Genomic DNA, 24,935 nt, shown 5'->3' with positions numbered 1-24,935 from the left:
GGGGAACATGGGACATTGGTAGGCATACCTCCAACCTTAGCGTTAACACTTTTACCAATATCTTGGCTTCTACATTCAGCAGAGATATGGGCCTGTACAACCCACACTCCACCAGATCCTTATCGTTCTTAAGCAGCAATGAAATGGAGGCCTGCCCCATTGTTTTCGGCAAGACCCCCCTGACCATCGCGGCCTCACACATTTCCATCAACAACAGTACGAGCATATTCTTAAATTTCTTGTAGAATTCCACCAGGAAACCATCCCACACCGCCACCTTCCCTGTCTGCATCTTCCCAATTGCCGCCTACACCTTTCCTATCCCCACCGCTTCCTCCAACTCCACCTTCTCCATTTCACCCACCTTTGGGGACTCCAACCTCCCAGAAACCCCCTCATCTCCCGCTCATCCTCCGGTGGCTCCGACTTACACAAGTCCGTGTAAAACTCCTCAAACACCTTGTTAATCTGCTCCGGGGCCACCACCAGTTCACCTGCCCTATCCAGAACCATCTCCCTCGCTGCCGCTTGTCTATGAAGCTGACCTGCCAACATACCTGCTGTCTTCCTGTACTCATAGTCAGCTCCTTCGCCCTACTCAGCCCTCACACCGCAGTTCAAACAGCAGATCAAACCTCGCCTGGAACTCCTTCCCCTTCAAGAGCCCCGGGTCCAGGTCCCCTGCATACCTCCCGTCCACCTCCAGAATCTCTTTGATCAATCGTTGGTGTTCCGCCCTCTCCTCCTTATCCACCTTAGCCTTAAACAAAATCAGCTCCCCCTCATCACTGCCTTCAAAGCCTCCCAAACCACCGACGGCGAGACCGCCCCATTACAGTTGAACCCCACTGCTCCTCGATTACCTTCCCCCAAAACTCTGCTCTGTCAACAACCCACATCCAGCCTCCACCTCAACTACTGAGCCATCCATGGGCAGCACGGTAGCACAAGTGGATAGCATTGTGGCTTCACAGCGCCAGGGTCCCAGATTTGATTCCCCATTGGGTCACTGTCTTTGCAGAGTCTGCACGTTCTCCCCATGTCTGCGTGGGTTTCCTCCCAGTGCTCCGGTTTCCTTCCACAGTCCAAAGACGTGCAAGTTAGGTGAATTGGCCATGATAAATTGCCCTTAGTGACCAAAAAAGACAAGGAGGGGTTATTCGGTTACGGGGATAGGGTGGAAGTGAGGGCTTAAGTGGGTCGGTGCAGACTCGATGGGCCGAATGGCCTTCTTCTGCACTGTATTTTCTATGTTCTATGTTCTAACCCCTTCGCCAGGACCATTTCCATCCAATGAGGAGCGTTGAGGAGAATGGGATCAAAGGCTATGGGGAGAAAACAGGATTCGGCTATTAAGTTGGATCATCAACAATTATTGTGATAAATGGCAGAGCAGGCTCGAAGGGCCAAATGGCCTCATCCTGCTCCTATCTTCTATGTGATCCGGAATCACAATTGCCCAATACTCTGCCGTCTTAACTCCAGCTAACAGCGCCTTCCCCACCACAAAAAAATAAATCCTCGAGAACACTTTGTGCACTGGCGAAAGAAAGTAATTCTCCCGGTCCCTCAGGTCCAGAAACCTCTATGGGCCAACCCCCCAACTCCCTCATAAACCCAGCCAGCGCTTTCACCCCTCACCCCCCCCTCCCCCGACGGGGTCAGCGAGCATGGCTGGGACCTGTCCACCCTCGGTTCCAGCACTGTATTCCAATCCCCCCCAAAATCAAATCATGAGTATCCAGATTTGGAATGGCAGCCAGGATTTCCTTCCTGAACCCCGCGTCATCCCAACTGGGGGCATATATGCTAACCAGCGTTATCAATCTCCCCTCCTCGGCACCCGTTACAATCACATACCTACTCCCCTGATCTGTAACGACATTCTCCATCGGAAAGCTCACCAGCTTGCCCACCAAAATCGCCATCACGCGCACCCTACTGTTAAACCCTGAATTAATCACCTCGCCCACCCATCCTTCCTAAGCCTTACCTGGTCATTCACCCTCTAGTGGACCTCCACTAGCATCACCACATCAGCTTCTAAATTCTTTAAATGTGAGAAAACTATCGCACTCTTCACCGGTCCCGCCAACCCTCGCACATCCCCCGTTACAATTCTGATTGAGGGCCTCTCACCTCACCGCCCGCCCCTTCTATCCACCTTTACCATTATCCAAAGCACCGGCCATCCAGCAGGACAGGGTCAAAAGGAAATTGAAAATATGCTTGAAAATGGCATAATTGAAGTGGGTTGCAGCGAGTGGAGCTCACCCATAGTGATGGTACCAAAACCGGATGGTACCCAATGATTGTGTGTGGACAATAGAAAAGTTAATGCAGTTACAAGAACAGATCCTTATCCTATCCCACAGCTGAGGGACTACATTGAGAAGATGGGACAATCAACTTTTATCTCCAAACTGGATTTACTCAAAGGTTACTCGCAAGAACCTTTATCCGAATGGGTGAAGGAGATGTCAGCTTTTGTGACTCCAAATGGTTTATACCAATTCAAAGTTATGCCATTTAGCATGAAAAACGCACAACTAACAAAGTTGTTTCAGGATTACCCAATTGTGCGGTGCACATAGATGATCTAGTGATTTTTAGTCAGACATGGAAAGAACATTTGAAGCATCTGATGGAGTTATTCGATTGACTTCAGGAGGCGAGTTTGGTGGTAAACCTAGCCAAAAGTGAGTTTGTAAAAGCCTAAGTCACTTTCCTGGGCCATACAATTGGACATGGACAAATGGTCCCACGGGATGTGAAAACAAAAGTTATTGGAGTTCCCAATACCTTTGACACGAAGGGAAACAAGATTTCTTGGCCCGAGTGGTTTTTACCATACATTTGTGCCGAAGTTTAGCAGTGTGGTTGCTCCACTGATGGACTTGCTGAAGAAGCGTAGCAAATTTCAGTGGATGGCGGAGTCAACAGGCATTTGATGGCCTGATGGCTGTGTTAACCACTGCTCCTGTGTTGGCCACCCTAAATTACACAAAACCATTCAAGGTGGCTATCGATGCAAGTAATGTGGGCGTAGGTGCCGTGCTTTTGCAAGAAGACAATGAAGGAATAGAGCGGCCTATTGGGTATTTTTCCAAAAAATGAAATGACCACCAGAGGAAGCATTCGATAATTGAAAAGGAGACTTTGAGCATGGTGCTGGCTTTGCAACATTTTAACATTTATGTTAGCAGCAATCTGACTGAGACAATTATATATACTGATCAGAATCCGTTGACGTTTTTGGAGAAATTCAAGAATAAAAATGCCAGACTGTTTCGATGGAGTCCATTATTACAGCCATTTAATTTAAGACTTATACATGTGGCAGGACGGTAAAACGTGATAGCCAATGCTTTGTCACGAATGTGATAAAGAGAAGGTTCGATGGTGGAAGACATGAACTGAAATGGACTATATTACTGTAAATATTTGCCTGTTTTGATTTTATAAAATGTACATATGTTTATTGTCAAGTGTTAGTAATGGGCAAGTGAAAAGGTTTGAAAAATGAAACTATCTTTGAAGTTGATGGATTATTTTTTTCTTGGGGGGGGGCAGGTGTCATGTGAGTGTCTTTTAAGAAAGGTTTGGTCTTACCACATGACTTGTAGCATGACTTCAGTGATGTCATCTGTGGGTGGAGCTGGGCTGTCAGGTGAGAGGGGGTTAGGTTTTTGGGTTTTAGTTTCGGTTTGTTGCTGGGACTGCAGATGAGAAGCAGTGTTACCCTGTTTTCATTTTAAAAGCTGATCCAGGGAACTGAAAACACATTGGGTGTGGCAAACTGCGTTGGTAACTTTAAAGATAGAGATGCTTTCCGGAAGAAGTTTTGAATCTGCTGGTTGGAACTGGATCAGGATCTCAGGGAAAGGACCAGTCCCATTCAAGTGAGAATAGAGTGTGCTGGGCCACAACCTTAAAAGGGGTTTTGGTTTATTGGATTTTGTATTGAATTGGAACAGCTATTAAGGGGGATTCATTAAGAGTTATATACATAGATTACTGGAGCTGTTCTGTTTTCTTTATGTTTGTAATTGATAACAAATTCTTGCTGTGGTTTATATATGTTAACTACATTCTTGGAATAAACTTTGTTTTGATAAAAGCGCCTCGAAAATCTGATGAATCACACCTGAAGTGAAGGCTCTTGTGCTCATCCGAGCCAAATTCAACATAAAAGTTATAGGTCAGGTGAGCTTCATAATACATTTTGGAGTTTCGAAGCCCTGGCCCATAACACTTGCTAGCGTGACATATTTCGATTGCATTTTTGAGTTTAAGCTCTGTTTCACTTAGAAGCCTCTGACGCACCTTATCATTGGGGATCCCAAAAACCATCTGATTGCGTATCATTGATGACTGGAGGGTACTAAAATTGCATGGCTGCGTCTTCAGTCGCAAGTCAGTGAGGAAGCTATCAAATGCCTCGCGTTTTGGGTGGGCGTACAAATATATAGCGATCGGAGGTTTCATTTTTGTTTAGGAGAGCAATGCCGATCGAACTGCTTGAGAACTTTGTTAAAGTTCTTGCTGTCTGCCTTGCTTTCGAAAGCAAACATGTTGAAAATTTCAATTGCTTGGGGATCTGCTACAGTGAGCTGCAATGCGATACCCCTCTCATCAAGCTGTGCCTGCAGACCAAGGGCTGCAACATAAAGTTTGAACTGTTGCTTACACACCCTAAAATTCTCATACTTGTTACCAGTAATCCAAAGCTGTAGACCTGGGCATGCAAGTTTTACCAGATGCCAGTAGCTTGCAAGATTAGTAGAAACATTTTGTTTTCTTTCGTCTTCTTCAAAGTTATCTTTAATAGTTTGGATTTTTTTGCAGTAACTTTCCCGGCAACGAGGGGTGCTGTCAATGGGAAATCTCATTGCCAACAACAGGACCGGTAGATCGCGCGGGCGGATGCCTCCCCCGCCAAAAAACAGACGACAGGGCTGTCGGTTAATCCTGCCACGAATCTCACTCTAATATGCTCTTTCCTGATGTACCCGAGGCATTGGGATCTGACACCTTCACCTCGGAGACCTCGGCCAGCGCCATTCATTGCTGGTCTCCACAAATGGGGTCCAGACAGAATGGAACTCGTGGGGGTCTCCTAGGAGATCGGAGGCGCCCAGGTGTTTGCTCTCTGGGCAGGGTGCACCCTATCACTGTTGGTGTCAGACAGGCAGCTTGGCAGTGCCACCTTTTGATATTTACTCACTGTTGAACAAGGCAACCAGCTTTTGTGCAGTTAGGAACCATTAATGGAATTAGTTGAATGATTTGATAATCTGTTTCAATGATGTTGAATGTGGGATAAATGTTAGACTGGATACTTTTGCTCATCCTCAACTAGAGCCAACTTTTATGTTCACCTGAGGGTGGACGGGATGTTAGATTAATTTCTGATATGAAGTAGAGCATCTGCATCATTCCCTCAGTCTGGCACTGAAATGTCAGCCGAGTTTGATTGCCTTAAATTTTGTTGTGAGGTTTGAACCCACAAGCTTCTGATTCAGAAGTAAGATTGCTTTGATTTTAAAATGCTGACAGTTTGAACCAAAGGATTGAGACATGAGAGAGGAAGGAGCTGAAATTGAACAAGGCTGGGAATCATGTGGATGTTAACAAGGGCAAGTGGAACCCCTGAACCTGTAAGTGAGCTAATACTTCAGTGATGGTACCAGGCACATTTAAAAAATAATATTTTTGTTATGGATTGTTTGCAATATTTTAGCTTCTGTTGCAATGCAAGCATAATCTTTTATTTGGCTACCTAAAATATTAAATTGAAACGGAACAACTTTTCACTACCTTGTTTCTGCCTGTGAGAATTATCAATATGATTGGATGCTTAACCCAGCTTGCTACACTGCGACTCCTACACATCAAAACATCCTCTTGATTTGGCTCCAGATTTAAACTGCCATCAGGAAGGAGGAACCCATGGCCTGGAGATCATTAGAGCTTCAGAGGATTCTGTTGATATTTTCAAGGGCCATTCACCAGCTTCATTGAATTTACAGTGCAGAAGGAGGCCATTTGGCTTAGCGAGTCTGCACCAGCCCTTGAAAGAGCACCCCACGTAAGCCCACACCCCCACCCTATCCCCGTAACCCAGCAACCCCACCTAACGTTTGGACACTATGGGGCAATTTAGCATGACCAATCCACATAACCCGCACATCTTTGGACTGTGGGAAGAAACCAAAGTACCCGGACGAAACCATGCAGACACGGGGAGAACATGCAGACTCTGCACAGACAGTGACCCAAGCCGGGAATCGAACCCGGGACCCTGACGCTGAGAAGCAACAGTGTTAACCACTGTGCTACCGTGCCGCCCGGGATGAGTTAGCTCGGAGTAGCTATGAGTGATGGGTGTGTGAGGAGTGAAGGAGTGAGATGGGTGAGGACTAAAGGGCCTAACAGTTTCTAAAACAACTGGAACAAAGTCCTAGAGAATGAAGGCAAGCCTTCTAAGCAGCCCACCTCAACACTCACCCAGCTTGACTCTCGTCTACCTCCAAGGTCACCTACAATCTACCTCTGGGGCGCAGACTGGTCTCATGAGGTCCTTTAAATTGCGGTGAATCTGCCAAGTTGGAAAATGTTGCAACTTGTGCTACCCACCTTGATAATGAAAATCTGGCCCAGTTTCCTCTTGTGGATGTGTCCAATATTAAAGCCATAAAATCCAAAAAGGAATTCAGATGCAAAGAATGTGGAACTCGTTCCCACAAGGAATAATTGAGATAAATAACACAGAGAGAAAGAAATAGACGGTTATGCTGATAGGGTTAAATGAAGGAGGTGGGAGGGGATTTATATAAACACTGGCATTGACTGGTTGGGCTGAATGGCCTGCTTCTGACCTGTCCACTCAATGAACCTTGATGTAACTTGATGGAATGAATTAAGATTGGCTGAATTGTGGAAATTCCCCAGAGCAACAACAAATGCAAAACCAAGTGAGCTATTGGACAAACTACAGAAGGCCACTGGATGTGCTGGAGGCGAGTGTCTCCTGTGATCTTAAGCACTGTCATAGTGCTGCAAGGAACTTTGTTGTGATGAAATGCCTGTGTTGAAACTAACCCCTGGAAAGCAGTCACTCACTAGACAGTAACAAGAAGAGGAGCATTGGAGGCTGACACTCACTCATGTTTTTACAGCAGAGGAGAATGTGAGGAAGATGGATGGTGCATTTAACGTAGCTTTCATCACCTCGCACAGGCAGGAGGAAAGGTGGGGAAAAGGGCGATGTCAGAGTCAGGCTCAGCAAAGGGAGTTGCATCATCCTAATGAGCAAGGAACAGTGTGGGCCCCTTCAGACCCAGAGGATGAAGCACATTTATCTGCTGAGTGTAGGCAGATTGCAAGACTGAGGGCGAAATTCAGCAACCCCGTTGCACCTCACGTGAATCGGCCGTGAGTCCAAATTCGGGCTCCACGCGTTGCCGGGCTGAGCGATCTGGATCTCAGAACCCGGACTCCAAATTCAGCAGGGGCCCTCTAGCCCGCCTGGGAGACCTCGCAGGGAGCCGTTTAGTACTGCCCCACGCAAACATGGATCATCAGAACGGTACCTGGGTGGTCTTCCAGGCTATTGGAGACACCCAGATGGTCAGGTGCAGGACCGGGTGGCACCCTGGCACTCTGCCGATATCTTGGCACTGCCAGATTGACACCCTGGCAGTGCCAAGCTGGCTGCTCCACCCAGGATGGCACTGTCAGGGTACCAGGCTGGCAGTGTCAGGAGTTGGGCCCGGGAGACCTTAACACTTGGAGGGGTGGAATGAGTGGAGGTGAGGGGTGGTTTCCCGGGGGCCTCCCCAAGGTTGGGGGAGTGAGGGGTGGGGGACACAATCATGGGGAGGGGCCTGAAAATGGGGGTGGGTGGGGAAGAACGATCGGGGCAACCTTCCAATATTGTGCCCCGATCTGCGAGGAGCCTTTCCTATGGAGAGCTGCCCTCTATGCACGACCTCAGAGGAGAGAATCTCCCCAACGCCAAAAGGATTTGAATATTTGAAGATTTGAATATTCGAATATATGAACATTGTCGATCCCGATGGCGGGCCACTTCCCCTCACGCGGCAGGGTAGTTGGTAAATCCTGTCCAGAGTCTCACTCTAATAGGTCTCTCCTGATCTACCCGAGGTGTTGGGATCTAGCCCCTTAACCTTCGAGACCTTGGCAAGCGCCGTTCAGTGCTGGTCTCCACAAATGGGGACCAGACGGAACGGCACTTGTGCAGATCTCCTCAGGGATCGGAGGCCCCCAGGTACATGCCCTCTAGGCATGGTAGCATCCAGGCATCCCTGGTGCCACCTGGGCACTCTGGCGGTGCCAGTTGGCATGGGCACTGCCAGGGTGCCAGATTGGCATTTTCCCATGCTGTGGATTGGGCCCAGGGGTGCCCTGCGCATGTGCGTGGGAGCCCCGAGGACCGCCTTATAGGTGAATTGGGGCTTTGAGAGGTTCAGGGGTCAGGAGGGTTGAGAGATCAGCACTCCAGTTAAAAATAGTCTCCTGATCTCCTGCACTGAGGAGTTCCAGCGAGCGGTATCCTCAGTGCAGGCAAAGGGAGTAAGTGCGATCTCGTCAGTGAGTTCCCCGCTGAGGCCCCAAATTGAACCAGAGTCCCGATAGGTAGTGTGGTGTTTCTCGGCGCAGCGAATACCTGGGAACACCGGCTAATCGCGTTAGTCCGGGGACTCTGCTCCAATTTGGTTAGGTCACGCCCGTTGTCACTTTTTCAGGCCTTGGGAATTTCTCTCGGGGTTAGCCCACACTTCAAATTTTTTTAATTACTGGGACCTGAACTTGCTGGCCAGATCAGCTCCTCCGAGATCGGACCAACATTTTGAAAGGGTGCACCGGTCTCAAAGTGATCTTGAGGGTCCCCCACACGCCTGCGCCCCCCCCCCCCCCTCCCCACCCCCACCCCCACACACAGGCAATGTCACGCCCAAACATGGCCATTACGCCACCCCCCCAAGTGAGGACACCCTATTATGGGGTCACTGAAGGCACCCCCTTTTCAGGCCTTACAATGCCCCTTTTCAGGTCCCCCCTTCCAGGACGCCCACTCTTCATCCCCCAAACTTCTGGAGGCGCCTCCATACCTGCCCTTCACACCCCCACCATTATTACCCCCTCCTTTCATGGGCATGGCCCCCCTCAAGCCCTGACCCTTGGCAGTGCCACCCTGGCATCCAGGCACCCGGCATTGCCACCTGGCAGTGCCACCCAGGCACATTGGCAGTGCCAGGGTGGCTGTGCCACAGTGCCAGCCTGGCAGTGCCAAGCTGTCCGATTGCTTGGGGAAGAGCCAGTGGGCCTCCCTGCTCTGACCCTGACCATCCAGGGGCCTCCAATGGCCTGGGAGATCCCCCAACCGCCGTTCTGCCTGGTCCAGATTTGCGTGGACCAGTACTAATTGGCGCCCAACTGGGGTCTCCCTGGGCAGGCCAATAGATGCCGGGAGACGGTTAAATCCGGCATTGGTGTGGTTAAGTGGGTTCTCAAACTCACTGAACTGTGCAGAAGTGGGTCCAGCCCACAATCTAATTAGATCTTGCGAGGCTCAACAGCTGTCCAGAAGCCTGGCGAAGGCCTCCCCTGGCATCTACCAGCTGTGTTGTGTCAAGGTTGCTGTGATTAAACAAAGGCTGACTTAATCAACCAAAGGATTGTTGTTTGAGAGAGAATGAAGCAGAAACTGTGGAACTGTAAGAGTTGTCAGGCAATAGAATTCATTGTTGAAGGAAATCAAAGAAATGAGGATAACTAAATTCTAATTCAGTGGTACAGTCTCATTTTACAGTCAGAATTTTATTGGTTCCAACCAGACGCCAGAGACTTAAACACCTAATCTTGGCTGGCATTTCAATGTAGCCACAGGGATTGAAACCCTGTTAGTTGCGTTGACTTTCAGGAGCCAGTTTAAAATAAGGTTCCATCCTCCAAGATGGAAAAGATAAAATGGCAACATTTGAAGAAGACCAAGCCAGCTCTCTTAGTGCTTTGGACAATATTTGTCCTGCGACCAACACCAATGTAATTTGCATCATCGCTCTGTGCAGATTGACTACTGTGTTTCCCCAAGTTACATTCATTTCCCCAAGGACTTCATTTGCAGTGAGGTACTGTTGAGAAAGTACTTTCTAAAGTTATGAAGTCACTAAAGTCACTTTTCAAAGATAACTGAGGGACTGCTGTGTGCTCTGTTTCACGGAGACATGGCTCACTCCTGCTTCATCAGACTGTGCCCTACAACCAGAGGGCTTCTCAATCCACCGAATGGACCATACGGCGGCCTCAGGCAACTCTCGAGGAGGTGGGGATCTGCCTCCTAATCAACATCTCCTGGTGCCTACATGTAGCAACACTGGCGAGTTTTTGCTCCCCAGACCTAGAATACCTGACGCTAAAATGCTGCCCCTACTACCTTCCGCGGGAGTTCAGCTCCCTTATCCTGCCGGCAGTTTACATCCCATCCCCTACGAACGTGAAAATCGCACTGGACAAAATATTCACCACCACAAATAGCCCTGAAACGAAACATCCCGAAGCCTTGTTCATTGTTGCTGGGGACTTCAATAAGGCCAAGCTCAAGAGCATACTACCAAATTACCACCAACACGTCACCTGTTCCACCAGAGGCCCAAACATCCTGGACCACTGCTACACAAATATCAAACATGCCTGCCGTTCTATCGCCCGCCCACACTTTGGCAAATCTGATCACAAGGCTGTGCTCCTGCTCCCGGCCTATAAGCAAAAACTGAAGCGTGAGAATGCGTCAAAGAAAGTTGTGCATTGTTGGTCTGAGGAATCGGATGATCTCCTACGGGACTGCTTAGAGTCAGTGGACTGGTCAGTATTTAAAAACTCTGCGATCAGCCTGAACAAGTACGCTACTACAGTAACTGACTTCATTAGTAAGTGTGTAGAAGACTGTGTGCCAAAGAAACAAATCCGCGTGTTTCCCAACCGGAAACCCTGGATGACCAGGGATATCCACTGCTTGCTGAAGTCTAGGTCTGAGGCGTTCAAGTCAGGCGACCCTGACCTATACAAGAAAGCCAGATATGATCTAAGGAAATCCATCAAATATGCCAAAGGACAGTACCGGACCAAGCTCGAGTCTCAGGCTAGCCACACGGACCCCCGCCGACTATGGAAAAGTCTGCAAGACATAACGGGCTACAAGATGAAGGCATGTAGAATCACTGGCTCCAACGCACCCCTCCCTGATGAGCTCAACACATTCTATGCACGCTTTGAACAAGAGGTCAGTGAGAGCAAGCCCTCCACCCCAGAAGCCTCGGATGAATTTGTATCTCAGATCACCATTGCAGACGTCAGAGCAACCTTCTCGAAGGTCAACCCTCGGAAAGCCACTGGCCGGATGGATTGGATTGGATTTGTTTATTGTCACGGGTACCGAGGTACAGTGAAAAGTATTTTTCTGCGAGCAGCTCAACAGATCATTAAGGAAATGGGAAGAAAAAGGAAGAAAATAAAATACATAATAGGGCAACACAAGATATACAATGTAACTACATAAGCACCGGCATCGGATTAAGCATACAGGGTGTAGTGTTAATGAGGTCAGTCCAGAAGAGGGTCATTTAGGAGTCTGGTGACAGTGGGGAAGAAGCTGTTTTTGAGGCTGTTCGTGCGTGTTCTCAGACTTTTGTATCTCCTGCCCAATGGAAGAAGTTGGAAGAGTGAGTAAGCCGGGTGGGAGGGATCTTTGATTATGCTGCCCGCTTTCCCCAGGCAGCGGGAGGTGTAGATGGAGTCAATGGATGGGAGGCAGATTTGTGTGATGGACTGGGCTGTGTTCACGACTCTCTGAAGTTTCTTGCGGTCCTGGGCCGAGCAGTTGCCATACCAGGCTGTGATGCAGCCAGATAGGATGCTTTCTATGGTGCATCTGTAAAAGTTGGTAAGTGTTAATGTGGACATGCCGAATTTCCTTAGTTTACTGAGGAAGTATAGGCGCTGTTGTGCTTTCTTGGTGGTAGCGTCGACGTGGGTGGACCAGGACAGAGTTTTGGAGATGTGCACCCCTAGGAATTTGAAACTGCTAACCATCACCACCTCGGCCAAGTTGATGCTGACAGGGGTGTGTACAGTGCTTTGCTTCCTGAAGTCAATGACATGGGGCGAGATTCTCCGACCACCCCCACCGGTGGTCGGAGAATCGCCGGGGGCTGGCGTGAATCCCGCCCCCGCCGGTTGCCGAAGTCTCCGGCACCGGAGATTCGGCGGGGACGGGAATCGCGCCACGCCGGTTGGCGGGCACCCTCGCGCGATTCTCCGGACCGAATGGGCCGAAGTCCCGCCGCTAAAATGCCTGTCCCACCGGCGTAGATGAGACCACCTACCTTACCGGTGGGACAAGGCGGCGCGGGCGGGCTCAGGGGTCCTGGGGGGGGCGCGGGGCGATCTGGCCACGGGGGGTGCCCCCACGGTGGCCTGGCCCTCGATCGGGGCCCACCGATCCGCGGGCGGGCCTGTGCCGTGGGGGCACTCTTTCCCTTCCTCCTCCGCCACGGTCTCCACCATGGCAGAGGCAGAAGAGACTCCCTCCACTGCGCATGCGTGGGAATGCTGTCAGCGGCCGCTGACGCTCCCGCGCATGCGCCGCCCGGAGATGTCATTTCCGCGTCAGCTGGCGGGGCACCAAAGGCCTTTTCCGCCAGCTGGCGGGGCGGAAATTCGTTCGGCGCCGACCTAGCCCCTTAAAGTTGGGGCTCGGCCCCCAAAGATGCGGAGCATTCCGCACCTTTGGGGCGGCGCGCTGCCCGTCTGATTTGCGCCGTTTTGGGCGCCAGTCGGCGGACATCGCGCCGTTTCCGGAGAATTTCGCCCCAGCTCTTTAGTTTTGCTGGCATTGAGGGAGAGATTGTTGTCGCTACACCACTCCACTAGGTTCTCTATCTCCCTCCTGTATTCTGACTCGTCGTTATTCGAGATCCGGCCCACTATGGTCATATCGTCAGCAAACTTGTAGATGGAGTTGGAACCAAATTGTGCCACGCAGTCGTGTGTGTACAGGGAGTAGACTAGGGGGCTAAGTACGCAGCCTTGCGGGGCGCCGGTGTTGAGGACTATTGTGGAGGTGTTGTTGTTCATTCTTACTGATTGTGGTCTGTTGGTCAGAAAATCGAGGATTCAGTTGCAGAGTGGGGGGCCAAGTCCTAGGTTTTGGAGCTTTGATATGAGCTTGACTGGGATTATGGTGTTGAAGGCGGAGCTGTAGTCAATAAATAGGAGTCTGATGTAGGAGTCCTTGTTGTCAAGATGCTCTAGGGATGGGTGTAGGGCCAGGGAAATGGCGTCTGATGTGGACCAGTTGCAACGGTATGCGAATTGCAGTGGATCAAGGCGTTCTGGAAGTATGGAGGTGATGCGCTTCATGATTAACCTCTCGAAGCAACATCATTACGACTGAAGTCAGGGCCACCGGACGGTAGTCATTGAGACATGTTGCCCGTCCTTCTTTGGTACCGGTATGATGGTGGTCTTCTTGAAGTAGGTGGGACCTCGGAGTGGAATAGGGACAGGTTAAAGATGTCCGAGAACACCTCTGCCAACTGGTCCACGCAGGCTCTTGAGTGCACGTTGTATAAACTGTGGACTTTCACGCCAGTAAAACTGAAAGGGCTACATATTCCTAGTCTGCTAGCAGTGACCTGGCGTAAAACTAGCAGCTTTTGCTGCAGATAAGGGGCGGAAGCCACGCATGTGCACGGCGGAGGTCTCCAGCGGCCGCGCCGAGCTCCATGGCGGACTCAGGCCGCTGAGCTGGACAATAAAAATAGACCCCCTGATCGGCCGCGCGCCCGACCTTGACCGCCCACCCAAACATTGCTCAGCCGCGTATAAGGCACCCCTGCCCTCCGTCCGCAGCCGCCATGCTAGTATCCTGACCGGCAGGGCCATGTTGGATCCATGCCGTCGGGACTTCAGCCGGGTGGAGAATAGAAGAACAAAGAACAAAGAAAATTACAGCACAGGAACAGGCCCTTCGGCCCTCCCAGCCTGCGCCGATCCAGATGCTTTACCTAAACCTGTCACTATTTTCCAAGGATCTACTTCCTTCTGTTCATATATCTGTCTAGATGCATCTGAAATGATGCTATCATGCCCGTCTCTACCACCTCCGCTGGCAAAGCGTTCCAGGCACCCACCACACTCTGCGTAAAAAAAATTTCCACGCACATCTCCCTTAAACTTTCCACGTCTCACTTTGAAATCGTGACCCCTTGTAATTGACACCCCCACTCTTGGAAAAAGCTTGTTGCTATCCACCCTGTCCATACCTCCCATAATTTTGTAGACCTCAATCAGGTCCCCCCTCAACCTCCGTCTTTCCAACAAAAACAATCCTAATCTACTCAACCTTTCTTCATAGCTAGCACCCTCCGTACCAGGCAACATCCTGGTGAACCTCCTCTGCACCCTCGCTAAAGCATCCACATCCTTCTGGTAATGTGGCGACCAGAACTGCACGCAGTATTCCAAATGTGGCCTAACCAAAGTCCTATACAACTGTAACATGACCTGCTGACTCTTGTACTCAATACCCCGTCCGATGAAGGCAAGCATGTTGTATGCCTTCTTGACCACTCTATCGACCTGCGTTGCCACCTTCAGGGTACAATGGACCTGAACTCCTTGATCTCTCTGTGCATCAATTTTCCCCAGGACTCTTCCATTGACCGTATAGTCCGCACTTGAATTGGATCTTCCAAAAATGCATCACCTCACATTTGCCTGGATTGAACTCCATCTGCCATTTCTCTGCCCAACTCTCCAATCTATCTATATTTTGCTGTATTCTCTGACAGTCCCCCTCGCTATCTGCAACTCCACCAATCTTAGTATCATCTGCAAACTTGCTAATCAGACCACCTATACCTTTGTCCAGTTCATTTATGTATATCACAAACAACAGTGGTCCGAGCACAGATCCCTGTGGAACACCACTAGTCACCTATCTCCATTTTGAGGCACTCCCTTCCACCACTACTCTCTGTCTCCTGTTGCCCAGCCAGTTCTTTATCCATCTCGCCAGTACACCCTGAACCCCATGCGACTTCACTTTTTCCATCAACCTGCCATGGAAAACTTTATCAAACGCCTTACTGAAGTCCATGTGTATGACATCTACAGCCCTTCCCTCATCAATTAACTTTGTCATTTCCTCAAAGAATTCTATTAGGTTTGTAAGACATGACCTTCCCTGCACAAAACCATGCTGCCTATCACTGATAAGTCTATTTTCTTCCAAATGTGAATAGATCCTATCCCTCAGTATCTTCTCCAACAGTTTGCCTACCACTGACGTCAAGCTCACAGGTCTATAATTCCCTGGATTATCCCTGCTACCTTTCTTAAACAAAGGGACAATGTTAGCAATTCTCCAGTCGTCCGGGACCTCACCCGTGCTCAAGGATGCTGCAAAGATATCTGTTAAGGCCCCAGCTATTTTGTCCCTCGCTTCCCTCAGGAACCTGGGATAGATCCCATCCGGACCTGGGGACTTGTCCACCTTAATGCCTTTTAGAATACCCAAAACTTCCCCCTTCCTTATGCCGACTTGACCTAGAGTATTTAAAAATCCATCCCTAACCTCAACATCCGTCATGTCCTTGGTGAATACAAATGCAAAGTACTCATGAAGAAGGACTTTGATGAGTACTTCCATTTCCTCTGACTCCATGCATAAATTCCCTCTTTTGTCTTTGAGTGGGCCAATCCTTTCTCCAGTTACCCTCTTGCTCCTTATATACGAAGAAAAGGCTTTGGGATTTTCCTTAACACTGTTCGCCAAAGATAATTCATGACCCCTTTTAGTCCTCTTTATTGCGCGTTTGAGATTTGTCCTACTTTCCAGATATTCCTCCTAAGCTTCATCAGTTTTAAGTCGCCTAAATATTATGTATGCTTTCTTTTTCATCTTATCTAGTCTCACAATTCCACCCGTCATCCATGGTTCCCTAATCTTGCCATTTCTATCCCCCATTTTCACAGGGACATGTCTGTCCTGCACTCTAATCAACCTTTCCTTAAAAGACTCCCACGTTTCAAATGTGGATTTACCCTTAAAGAGCTGCTCCCAATCCACATTCCCTAGCTCCTGCCGAATTTTGTTATACTTGGCCTTTCCCCAATTTAGCACTCTTCCTTTAGGACCACTCTCGTCTTTGTCCATGAGTATTCTAAAACTTACGGAATTGTGATCGCTATTCCCAAAGTAATCACCGACTGAAACTTTAACCACCTGGCCGGGATCATTCCCCAATACCAGGCCCAGTATGGCCCCTTCCCGAGTTGGACTATTTACATACTGCTCTAAAAAACTCTCCTGGATGCTCCTTACAAATTCTGCTCCAACTACGCCTCCAACACTACATGAGTCCCATTCAATGTTGGGGAAGTTAAAATCTCCCATCATGACCACCCTATTGCTCCTACATTATTCTATAATCTGTCTACATATTTGTACCTCTCCTTCACGCTCACTTTTGGGAGGCCTGTAATAAAGTCCCAACAATGTTACTGCACCCTTCCTATTTCTTAGCTATACCCATATTGCCTCAGTGCTCGAATCCTCCATCATGCCCTCCTTAATCACAGCTGTGTTATCATCTCTGACCAGTAATGCAACTCCTCCAACCCTTTTTCCTCCCTCTCTATCCCTCCTGAAGCATCTATACACTGGGATATTTAGTTGCCACTCTTGCCCTTCCCTCAACCTAGTCTAAGTAATACCAATAACATCATATTCCCAGGAACTAATCCAAACCCTAAGTTCATCTGCCTTACCTGCTACACTTCTCGCATTAAAACAAATGCACCTCAGACCACCTGTCCCTTTGCGTTCATCATCTCTTCCCTGTCTACTCTTCCCCTTAGTCACATTGAGTTTATTATCTAGTACCTTACTGGCTCTAGTTGCTGCCCCTTTACTGACCTCTAACTTCCTAATCTGGGTCCCATCCCCCTGAATGGCGGGGCGGGTCTCCAGCAATGGCCGCAGGTAGAGAGTACGCCGCTTTTCGGGGCCCGGAGAATCGGGGAACTGGTGCCGGTCCCGATTCCGTGTGGGGAAATAGATTCTCCGACCTGGTGTTGGCACGATTTTGGCGTCGGGGTGCAGAGGATCCAGCCCGAGGTTCCATCCTCCTTGATGGAAAATACCAAATGGGGAGAGTTGTTAGAGGTACAAAATCACAACAGGTTTAGATAAGGTTGACAAGGAAAATCTATGCCCGCTAACTAATGTTACAAGATCTAAGGAACACAGATTAAATGTTTTCGGCAACAAATGCAGAGCAAATAGAAGGAAGAGCTTTTTCTACGCAGCGAGCAGTAATGACCTGAAACGCGCTGCCCATCAGGGTGGTGGAAACAGACGTGATCAATTATTTGAAATGGAAACTAGATGGGACTTAAAGGAAACAAACTTGCAGCGACAGAGATGGAGTGGGAGGAATGGGACTGAGTGGATTGCTTCACGGAGAGCCGGAATATACTCTCTGGGCCGAATGGCCTCTGACTGTGCTACAATTGGCGCTATGAAAATGCAAGTTAGTAGAAATGTGCCAGAAGCAATGCAATTTCAGTTAAACGGTGATTAGTTTCTCATAACTTTTGCCTTCTTTAGTGCAGCAGAACTTGGAAAACAGAAAGCCGCAGCCTTTTAAATACCCAACATACACAAGTGAAATAAAAGCAGCAATTGTTTTCAGGACACAGCAGCTGCACAAACATCTCAAGACAGAACACGCTGATTTGCATCACAATCACAAGAACTAAAAATAGGAGAGAGACTGATCAAAATAATTATTTCCAATATTTACAGGTATTTATTTTTATCTCTACAGAAGAAAAATGTGAAAACCTTTGTCAAGACGTTTATGACAACAGTGAGTGATCTGATTTTCATACATTATTAGGAATCTCTGCTCTCTTTTAGTTCCTTCACATTATTGGCTGGATACAGCAGAAAGATAAAAAGATGTGACAATTATTGCACAAGAAGAGAGAGGAAGAGAGAAATTGTGCATTGAAAAGCATTTTTCTCAGCCTCAGGATTTCCCAACCTACATAACAGATACTGTACTTTTGATGTTTACTTACCGTTAACAAGGCAGCTAGCTTTTATGCAGTTAGGAACCATTAATGGAATGATTTGAATGATTTTAAAATTAGTTTTCTAAAGTATTTTTATTCAAATGTTCAACATTTTACATTTTACAAAAAACCCACACCCAACATATTAAACCCCACACCCAATACGACCTCTCTCCCCTCCCGCCCCCCCACCCCCACTCCCCTCCTTTAATAGCCAACAGTAACCAACTCTCCAAAATTCAAAATAAACAAACCCCAACTCTTGTGGAACCCACACTCACCCCGCTTAGGGTCGGTTTAATCTTCTCCAGGGTTAGGACCTCCAATAGGACCGCACCACATCGAAGCAGAGGGTGAGAAGCTGATCTCCACCCCAACAGGACCCGCCTGCGAGCAATCAGTGAGGCTAGGACTAAAACATCTGCCCCCACACTTGTCTGCAACTTTGGCCAGTCCGACACCCCAAATTCTCATTCAGCTCCAAGGGATCGGGTTACACATGGTGCTGAAGACTGACCTCCAGAACCTTTCAAACTTCATTCAAGACAAAAACATTTGCACATGATTAGTAGGGTCCGTCCCACACTGCTCGCAGTTGTCCTCTACCCCCTCAAACAGCCGACTCATCCTTGACCGTGTCAGATGCGCCCTGTGCACAACATTTGTTTTCATTCGTTAACGGGATATGGGCGTTGCTGGTTAAGTCAGCATTTATTGCCCATCCCTAGATACCCTTCAAAAGGTGGTGGTGAGTTGCCTTCTTGAACCGCTGCAGTTCTTGAGGTAACCCCACTGTGCAATTAGGAAGGGAGATCCAGGATGTTGCCCCAGCAACAGTAAAGGAATGGCAATATATTTCCAAGTCAAGATGGTGAGTAACTTGGAGGGGAACCTCCAGGTGGTGGGGTTCCCAGGTATTTGCTGCTCTTGTCCTTCTAGATGGTAGTGGTCGTCTGAGGAACCTTGGTGAGTTACTGCAGTACATCTTGCAGATGGTACACATGGCTGTCACTGTTCATTGGTGGTGGAGGGTTTGAATGTTTGTGGAAAGGGGAGAAATTAAGCGGATTGTCCTGGATGGTGTTGAGCTTCTTGAGCGTTGTTGGAGCTGCACTCATCCAACACCCTTCAGCTGTATCAGCCCCAGCCTCACACACGAGGTCGAGGCATTCACCCTCCGCAGCGCCTCGCACCACAGTCCCTCCTCCAATGTCACCTCCTTTCCACTTAGCCTTAATCCCATCCATGGACACCTTATCCTCCTCCAGAATCCTCCCATAAATTGCCGAGATGATCCCCTCTCCAACACCCACCCCCAACCCCCACATTGACAGCATGTCAGCCAACAATGAGGAGGTGGGCCTTATCAGAAAAACCTTCTTCGCAAAGTCCCGCACCTGCATGTAGCGGAAACTTTCCTCCCGCGCCAGTCCAAACTTCGTATTCAATCCTCCAAGCTCGCAAACTGTCCTCCCAGAAACAGATCCTTTACCTCCCTGATCTCTCTATCCTTCCATCCCCAGAACTTCACATCCATCCTTCCCGGTTCAAATCCGTGATTCCCTCTGAATGGCATTACCTTTGACCCCAGCTTCCAATCTAAAATTCTGCCAGAATTGCCTCCAAATCTTCAGCGTGGCAGCCACCAAAGGACTACCCAAATACCTCCCTGGAGCTAACGGAAGCAGTGCCAGTGCCCACAACCCCGATCCCCTACACGAACCCGCCTCCATCCTTACCCACAAAGCCTCCACCTCCCTATTCCAACCCCGTACCATCTCCGCATTCGCCGCCCAGTAATAATACATCAAATAGGCCTAACTTCCCCCCTCGACAGCCGTTCCGTCTGCAGTACCACCTTCCTGATCCTTCCCTGCCCAAACAAAAGAAAAAGTCAGCCTATCCACAAAAAGGCCGGCAGGCACTGAAATAGAAACAAAAACCACGGCAAAATGTTCATCTTCACTGCCTGCACCCGGCCTGCCAGCGGCAGAGGAAGCTTATCCCACCTCAACAAATCTGCCTTCGCCCTCCCCACCATGCTTCAAAAATTCAACTTCCGAAGACCTGCCCAATCCCGAGCCACCTGCACCCTCAGATACATAAAATGAGAAGCTGCCACATGGAATGGCAACCCCCCCCCCCCCCCCCACCCCTGGCGCAGAAACCACAAAGTACTCACTTTTCCCCAAGTACAACTTATACCCTGAAAACGCCGCAAATCTTTGAAGCAATCCCATTATGTCCCCCACTGAGGAGTCCAGCCCCTTGCATTCCCTCTCAACTATCCCGTTCCACAGCTCTTGAGGTCCTCAGCGCATTGGCCAAGGGCTCTGACTGTGATGCAAATAGAAGGGGGAACATGGGACATTGGTAGGCATACCTCCAACCTTAGCGTTAACACTTTTACCAATATCTTGGCTTCTACATTCAGCGGAGATATGGGCCTGTACAACCCACACTCCACCAGACCCTTATCGTTCTTAAGCAGCAATGAAATGGAGGCCTGCCCCATTGTTTTCGGCAAGACCCCCCCTGACCATCGCGGCCTCACACATTTCCATCAACAACAGTACGAGCATATTCTTAAATTTCTTGTAGAATTCCACCAGGAAACCATCCCACACCGCCACCTTCCCTGTCTGCATCTTCCCAATTGCCGCCTACACCTCTCCTGTCCCCACCGCTTCCTCCAACTCCACCTTCTCCATTTCACCCACCTTTGGGGACTCCAACCTCCCAGAAACCCCCTCATCGCCCGCTCATCCTCCGGTGGCTCCGACTTACACAAGTCCGTGTAAAACTCCTCAAACACCTTGTTAATCTGCTCCGGGGCCACCACCAGTTCACCTGCCCTATCCAGAACCATCTCCCTCGCTACCGCTTGTCTATGAAGCTGACCTGCCAACATACCTGCTGTCTTCCCGTACTCATAGTCAGCTCCTTCGCCCTACTCAGCCCTCACACCGCAGATCAAACAGCTGATCAAACCTCGCCTGGAACTCCTTCCCCTTCAAGAGCCCCGGGTCTGGGTCCCCTGCATACCTCCCGTCCACCTCCAGAATCTCTTTGATCAATCGTTGGTGTTCCGCCCTCTCCTCCTGATCCACCTTAGCCTTAAACAAGATCAGCTCTCCCTCATCACTGCCTTCAAAGCCTCCCAAACCACCGACGGCGAGACCACCCCATTACAGTTGAACCCCACTGCTCCTCGATTACCTTCCCCCAAAACTCTGCTCTGTCAACAACCCACATCCAGCCTCCACCTCAACTACTGAGCCATCCATGGGCAGCACGGTAGCACAAGTGGATAGCATTGTGGCTTCACAGCGCCAGGGTCCCAGATTTGATTCCCCATTAGGACACTGTCTTTGCAGAGTCTGCACGTTCTCCCCATGTCTGCGTGGGTTTCCTCCCAGTGCTCCGGTTTCCTTCCACAGTCCAAAGACGTGCAAGTTAGGTGAATTGGCCATGATAAATTGCCCTTAGTGACCAAAAAAGACAAGGAGGGGTTATTGGGTTACGGGGATAGGGTGGAAGTGAGGGCTTAAGTGGGTCGGTGCAGACTCGATGGGCCGAATGGCCTTCTTCTGCACTGTATTTTCTATGTTCTATGTTCTAACCCCTTCGCCAGGACCATTTCCATCCAATGAGGAGCGTTGAGGAGAATGGGATCAAAGGCTATGGGGAGAAAACAGGATTCGGCTATTAAGTTGGATCATCAACAATTATTGTGATAAATGGCAGAGCAGGCTCGAAGGGCCAAATGGCCTCATCCTGCTCCTATCTTCTATGTGATCCGGAATCACAATTGCCGAATACTCTGCCGTCTTAACTCCAGCTAACAGCGCCTTCCCCACCACAAAAAAATCAACCCTCGAGAACACTTTGTGCACTGGCGAAGACAGTAATGCTCCCAGTCCCTCAGGTCCAGAAACCCCTATGGGCCAACCCCCCCAACTCCCTCATAAACCCAGCCAGCACTTTCACCCCTCACCCCCCCCACCTCCCCCGACGGGGTCAGCGAGCATGGCTGGGACCTGTCCACCCTCGGTTCCAGCACTGTATTCCAATCCCCCCCAAAATCAAATCATGAGTATCCAGATTTGGAATGGCAGCCAGGATTTCCTTCCTGAACCCCGCGTCATCCCAACTGGGGGCATATATGCTAACCAGCGCTATCAATCTCCCCTCCTCGGCACCCGTTACAATCACATACCTACTCCCCTGATCTGTAATGACATTCTCCATTAGAAAGCTCACCAGCTTGCCCACCAAAATCGCCATCACGCGCACCCTACTGTTAAACCCTGAATTAATCACCTCGCCCACCCATCCTTCCTAAGCCTTACCTGGTCATTCACCCTCTAGTGGACCTCCACTAGCATCACCACATCAGCTTCTAAATTCTTTAAATGTGAGAAAACTATCGCACTCTTCACCGGTCCCACCAACCCACGCACATCCCCCGTCACCATTCTGATTGAGGGCCTCTCACCTCACCGCCCGCCCCTTCTATCCACCTTTACCATTATCCAAAGCCCCGCCCATCCGGCAGGACAGGGTCAAAAGGAAATTGAAAGTATGCTTGAAAATGGCATAATTGAAGTGGGTTGCAGCGAGTGGAGCTTACCCATAGTGATGGTACCAAAACCGGATGGTACCCAATGATTGTGTGTGGACAATAGAAAAGTTAATGCAGCTACCAGAACAGATCCTTATCCTATCCCACAGCTGACGGACTGCATTGAGAAGATGGGACAATCAACTTTTATCTCCAAACTGGATTTACTCAAAGGTTACTCGCAAGAACCTTTATCCGAATGGGTGAAGGAGATGTCAGCTTTTGTGACTCCAAATGGTTTATACCAATTCAAAGTTATGCCATTTAGCATGAAAAACGCACCAGCCACATTTCAATGGTTAACTAACAAAGTTGTTTCAGGATTACCCAATTGTGCGGTGCACATAGATGATCTGGTGATTTTTAGTCAGGCATGGAAAGAACATTTGAAGCATCTGATGGAGTTATTCGATTGACTTCAGGAGGCGAGTTTGGTGGTAAACCTAGCCAAAAGTGAGTTTGGAAAAGCCTAAGTCACTTTCCTGGGCCATACAATTGGACATGGACAAATGGTCCCACGGGATGTGAAAACAAAAGTTATTGGAGTTCCCAATACCTTTGACCTGAAGGGAAACGAGATTTCTTGGCCTGAGTGGTTTTTACCATACATTTGTGCCGAATTTTAGCAGTGTGGTTGCTCCACTGATGGACTTGCTGAAGAAGCGTAGCAAATTTCAGTGGATGGCGGAGTCAACAGGCATTTGATGGCCTGATGGCTGTGTTAACCACTGCTCCTGTGTTGGCCACCCTAAATTACACAAAACCATTCAAGGTGGCTATCGATGCAAGTAATGTGGGCATAGGTGCCGTGCTTTTGCAAGAAGACAATGAAGGAATAGAGCGGCCTATTGGGTATTTTTTCAAAAAATTAAATGACCACCAGAGGAAGCATTCGATAATTGAAAAGGAGACTTTGAGCATGGTGCTGGCTTTGCAACATTTTAACATTTATGTTAGCAGCAATCTGACTGAGACAATTATATATACTGATCAGAATCTGTTGACGTTTTTGGAGAAATTCAAGAATAAAAATGCCAGACTGTATCGATGGAGTCCATTATTACAGCCATTTAATTTAAGACTTATACATGTGGCAGGACGGTAAAACGTGATAGCCAATGCTTTGTCACGAATGTGATAAAGAGAAGGTTCGATGGTGGAAGACATGAACTGAAATGGACTATATTACTGTAAACATTTGCCTGTTTTGATTTTATAAAATGTACATATGTTTATTGTCAAGTGTTAGTAATGGGCAAGTGAAAAGGTTTGAAAAATGAAACTATCTTTGAAGTTGATGGATTATTTTTTTCTTGGGGGGGGGGGGAGGTGTCATGTGAGTGTCTTTTAAGAAAGGTTTGGTCTTACCACATGACTTGTAGCATGGCTTCAGTGATGTCATCTGTGGGTGGAGCTGGGCTGTGGCTGTCAGGTGAGAGGGGGTTAGGTTCTTGGGTTTTAGTTTCGGTTTGTTGCTGGGACTGCAGATGAGAAGCAGTGTTACCCTGTTTTCATTTTAAAAGCTGATCCAGGGAACTGAAAACACATTGGGTGTGGCAAACTGCGTTGGTAACTTTAAAGATAGAGATGCTTTCCGGAAGAAGTTTTGAATCTGCTGGTTGGAACTGGATCAGGATCTCAGGGAAAGGACCAGTCCCATTCAAGTGAGAATACAGTGTGCTGGGCCACAACCTTAAAAGGGGTTTTGGTTTATTGGATTTTGTATTGAATTGGAACAGCTATTAAGGGGGATTCATTAAGAGTTATATACATAGATTACTTGAGCTGTTCTGTTTTCTTTATGTTTGTAATTGATAACAAATTCTTGCTGTGGTTTATATATGTTAACTACATTCTTAGAATAAACTTTGTTTTGATAAAAGCGCCTCGAAAATCTGATGAATCACACCTGAAGTGAAGTCTCTTGTGCTCATCCGAGCCAAATTCAAAATAAAAGTTATAGGTCAGGTGAGCTTCATAATACATTTTGGAGTTTCGAAGCCCTGGCCCATAACACTTGCTATCGTGACATATTTCGATTGCATTTTTGAGTTTAAGCTCTGTTTCACTTAGAAGCCTCTGACGCACCTTATCATTGGGGATCCCAAAAACCATCTGATTGCGCATCATTGATGACTGG

At 48.6% G+C, this 24,935-nt stretch overlaps 2 long non-coding RNA genes across 2 annotated transcripts in view; both read left to right on the top strand.

Annotated features, from left to right (window-relative positions):
• LOC140384846 (uncharacterized) overlaps positions 1-24,935 on the top strand; it is a 409,015-nt gene that overhangs the window by 123,060 nt on the left and 261,020 nt on the right. The gene's annotated exons all lie outside the window — the stretch shown is intronic.
• The window catches only part of LOC140384845 (uncharacterized), a 113,067-nt gene continuing 106,052 nt past the window's right edge, over positions 17,921-24,935 (top strand). The window contains exon 1 of the long non-coding RNA XR_011933168.1: positions 17,921-17,963. This is a non-coding gene — a long non-coding RNA (uncharacterized lncRNA). The remainder of the gene's footprint in view (positions 17,964-24,935) is intronic.

Source organism: Scyliorhinus torazame, chromosome 10, assembly GCF_047496885.1.
Source record: "Scyliorhinus torazame isolate Kashiwa2021f chromosome 10, sScyTor2.1, whole genome shotgun sequence".
Classification (NCBI taxonomy): Eukaryota; Metazoa; Chordata; class Chondrichthyes; order Carcharhiniformes; family Scyliorhinidae; genus Scyliorhinus; species Scyliorhinus torazame.
The sequence above is the reverse complement of the archived record's forward strand: the minus strand, read 5'-3'. Positions and strand labels throughout refer to the sequence as shown.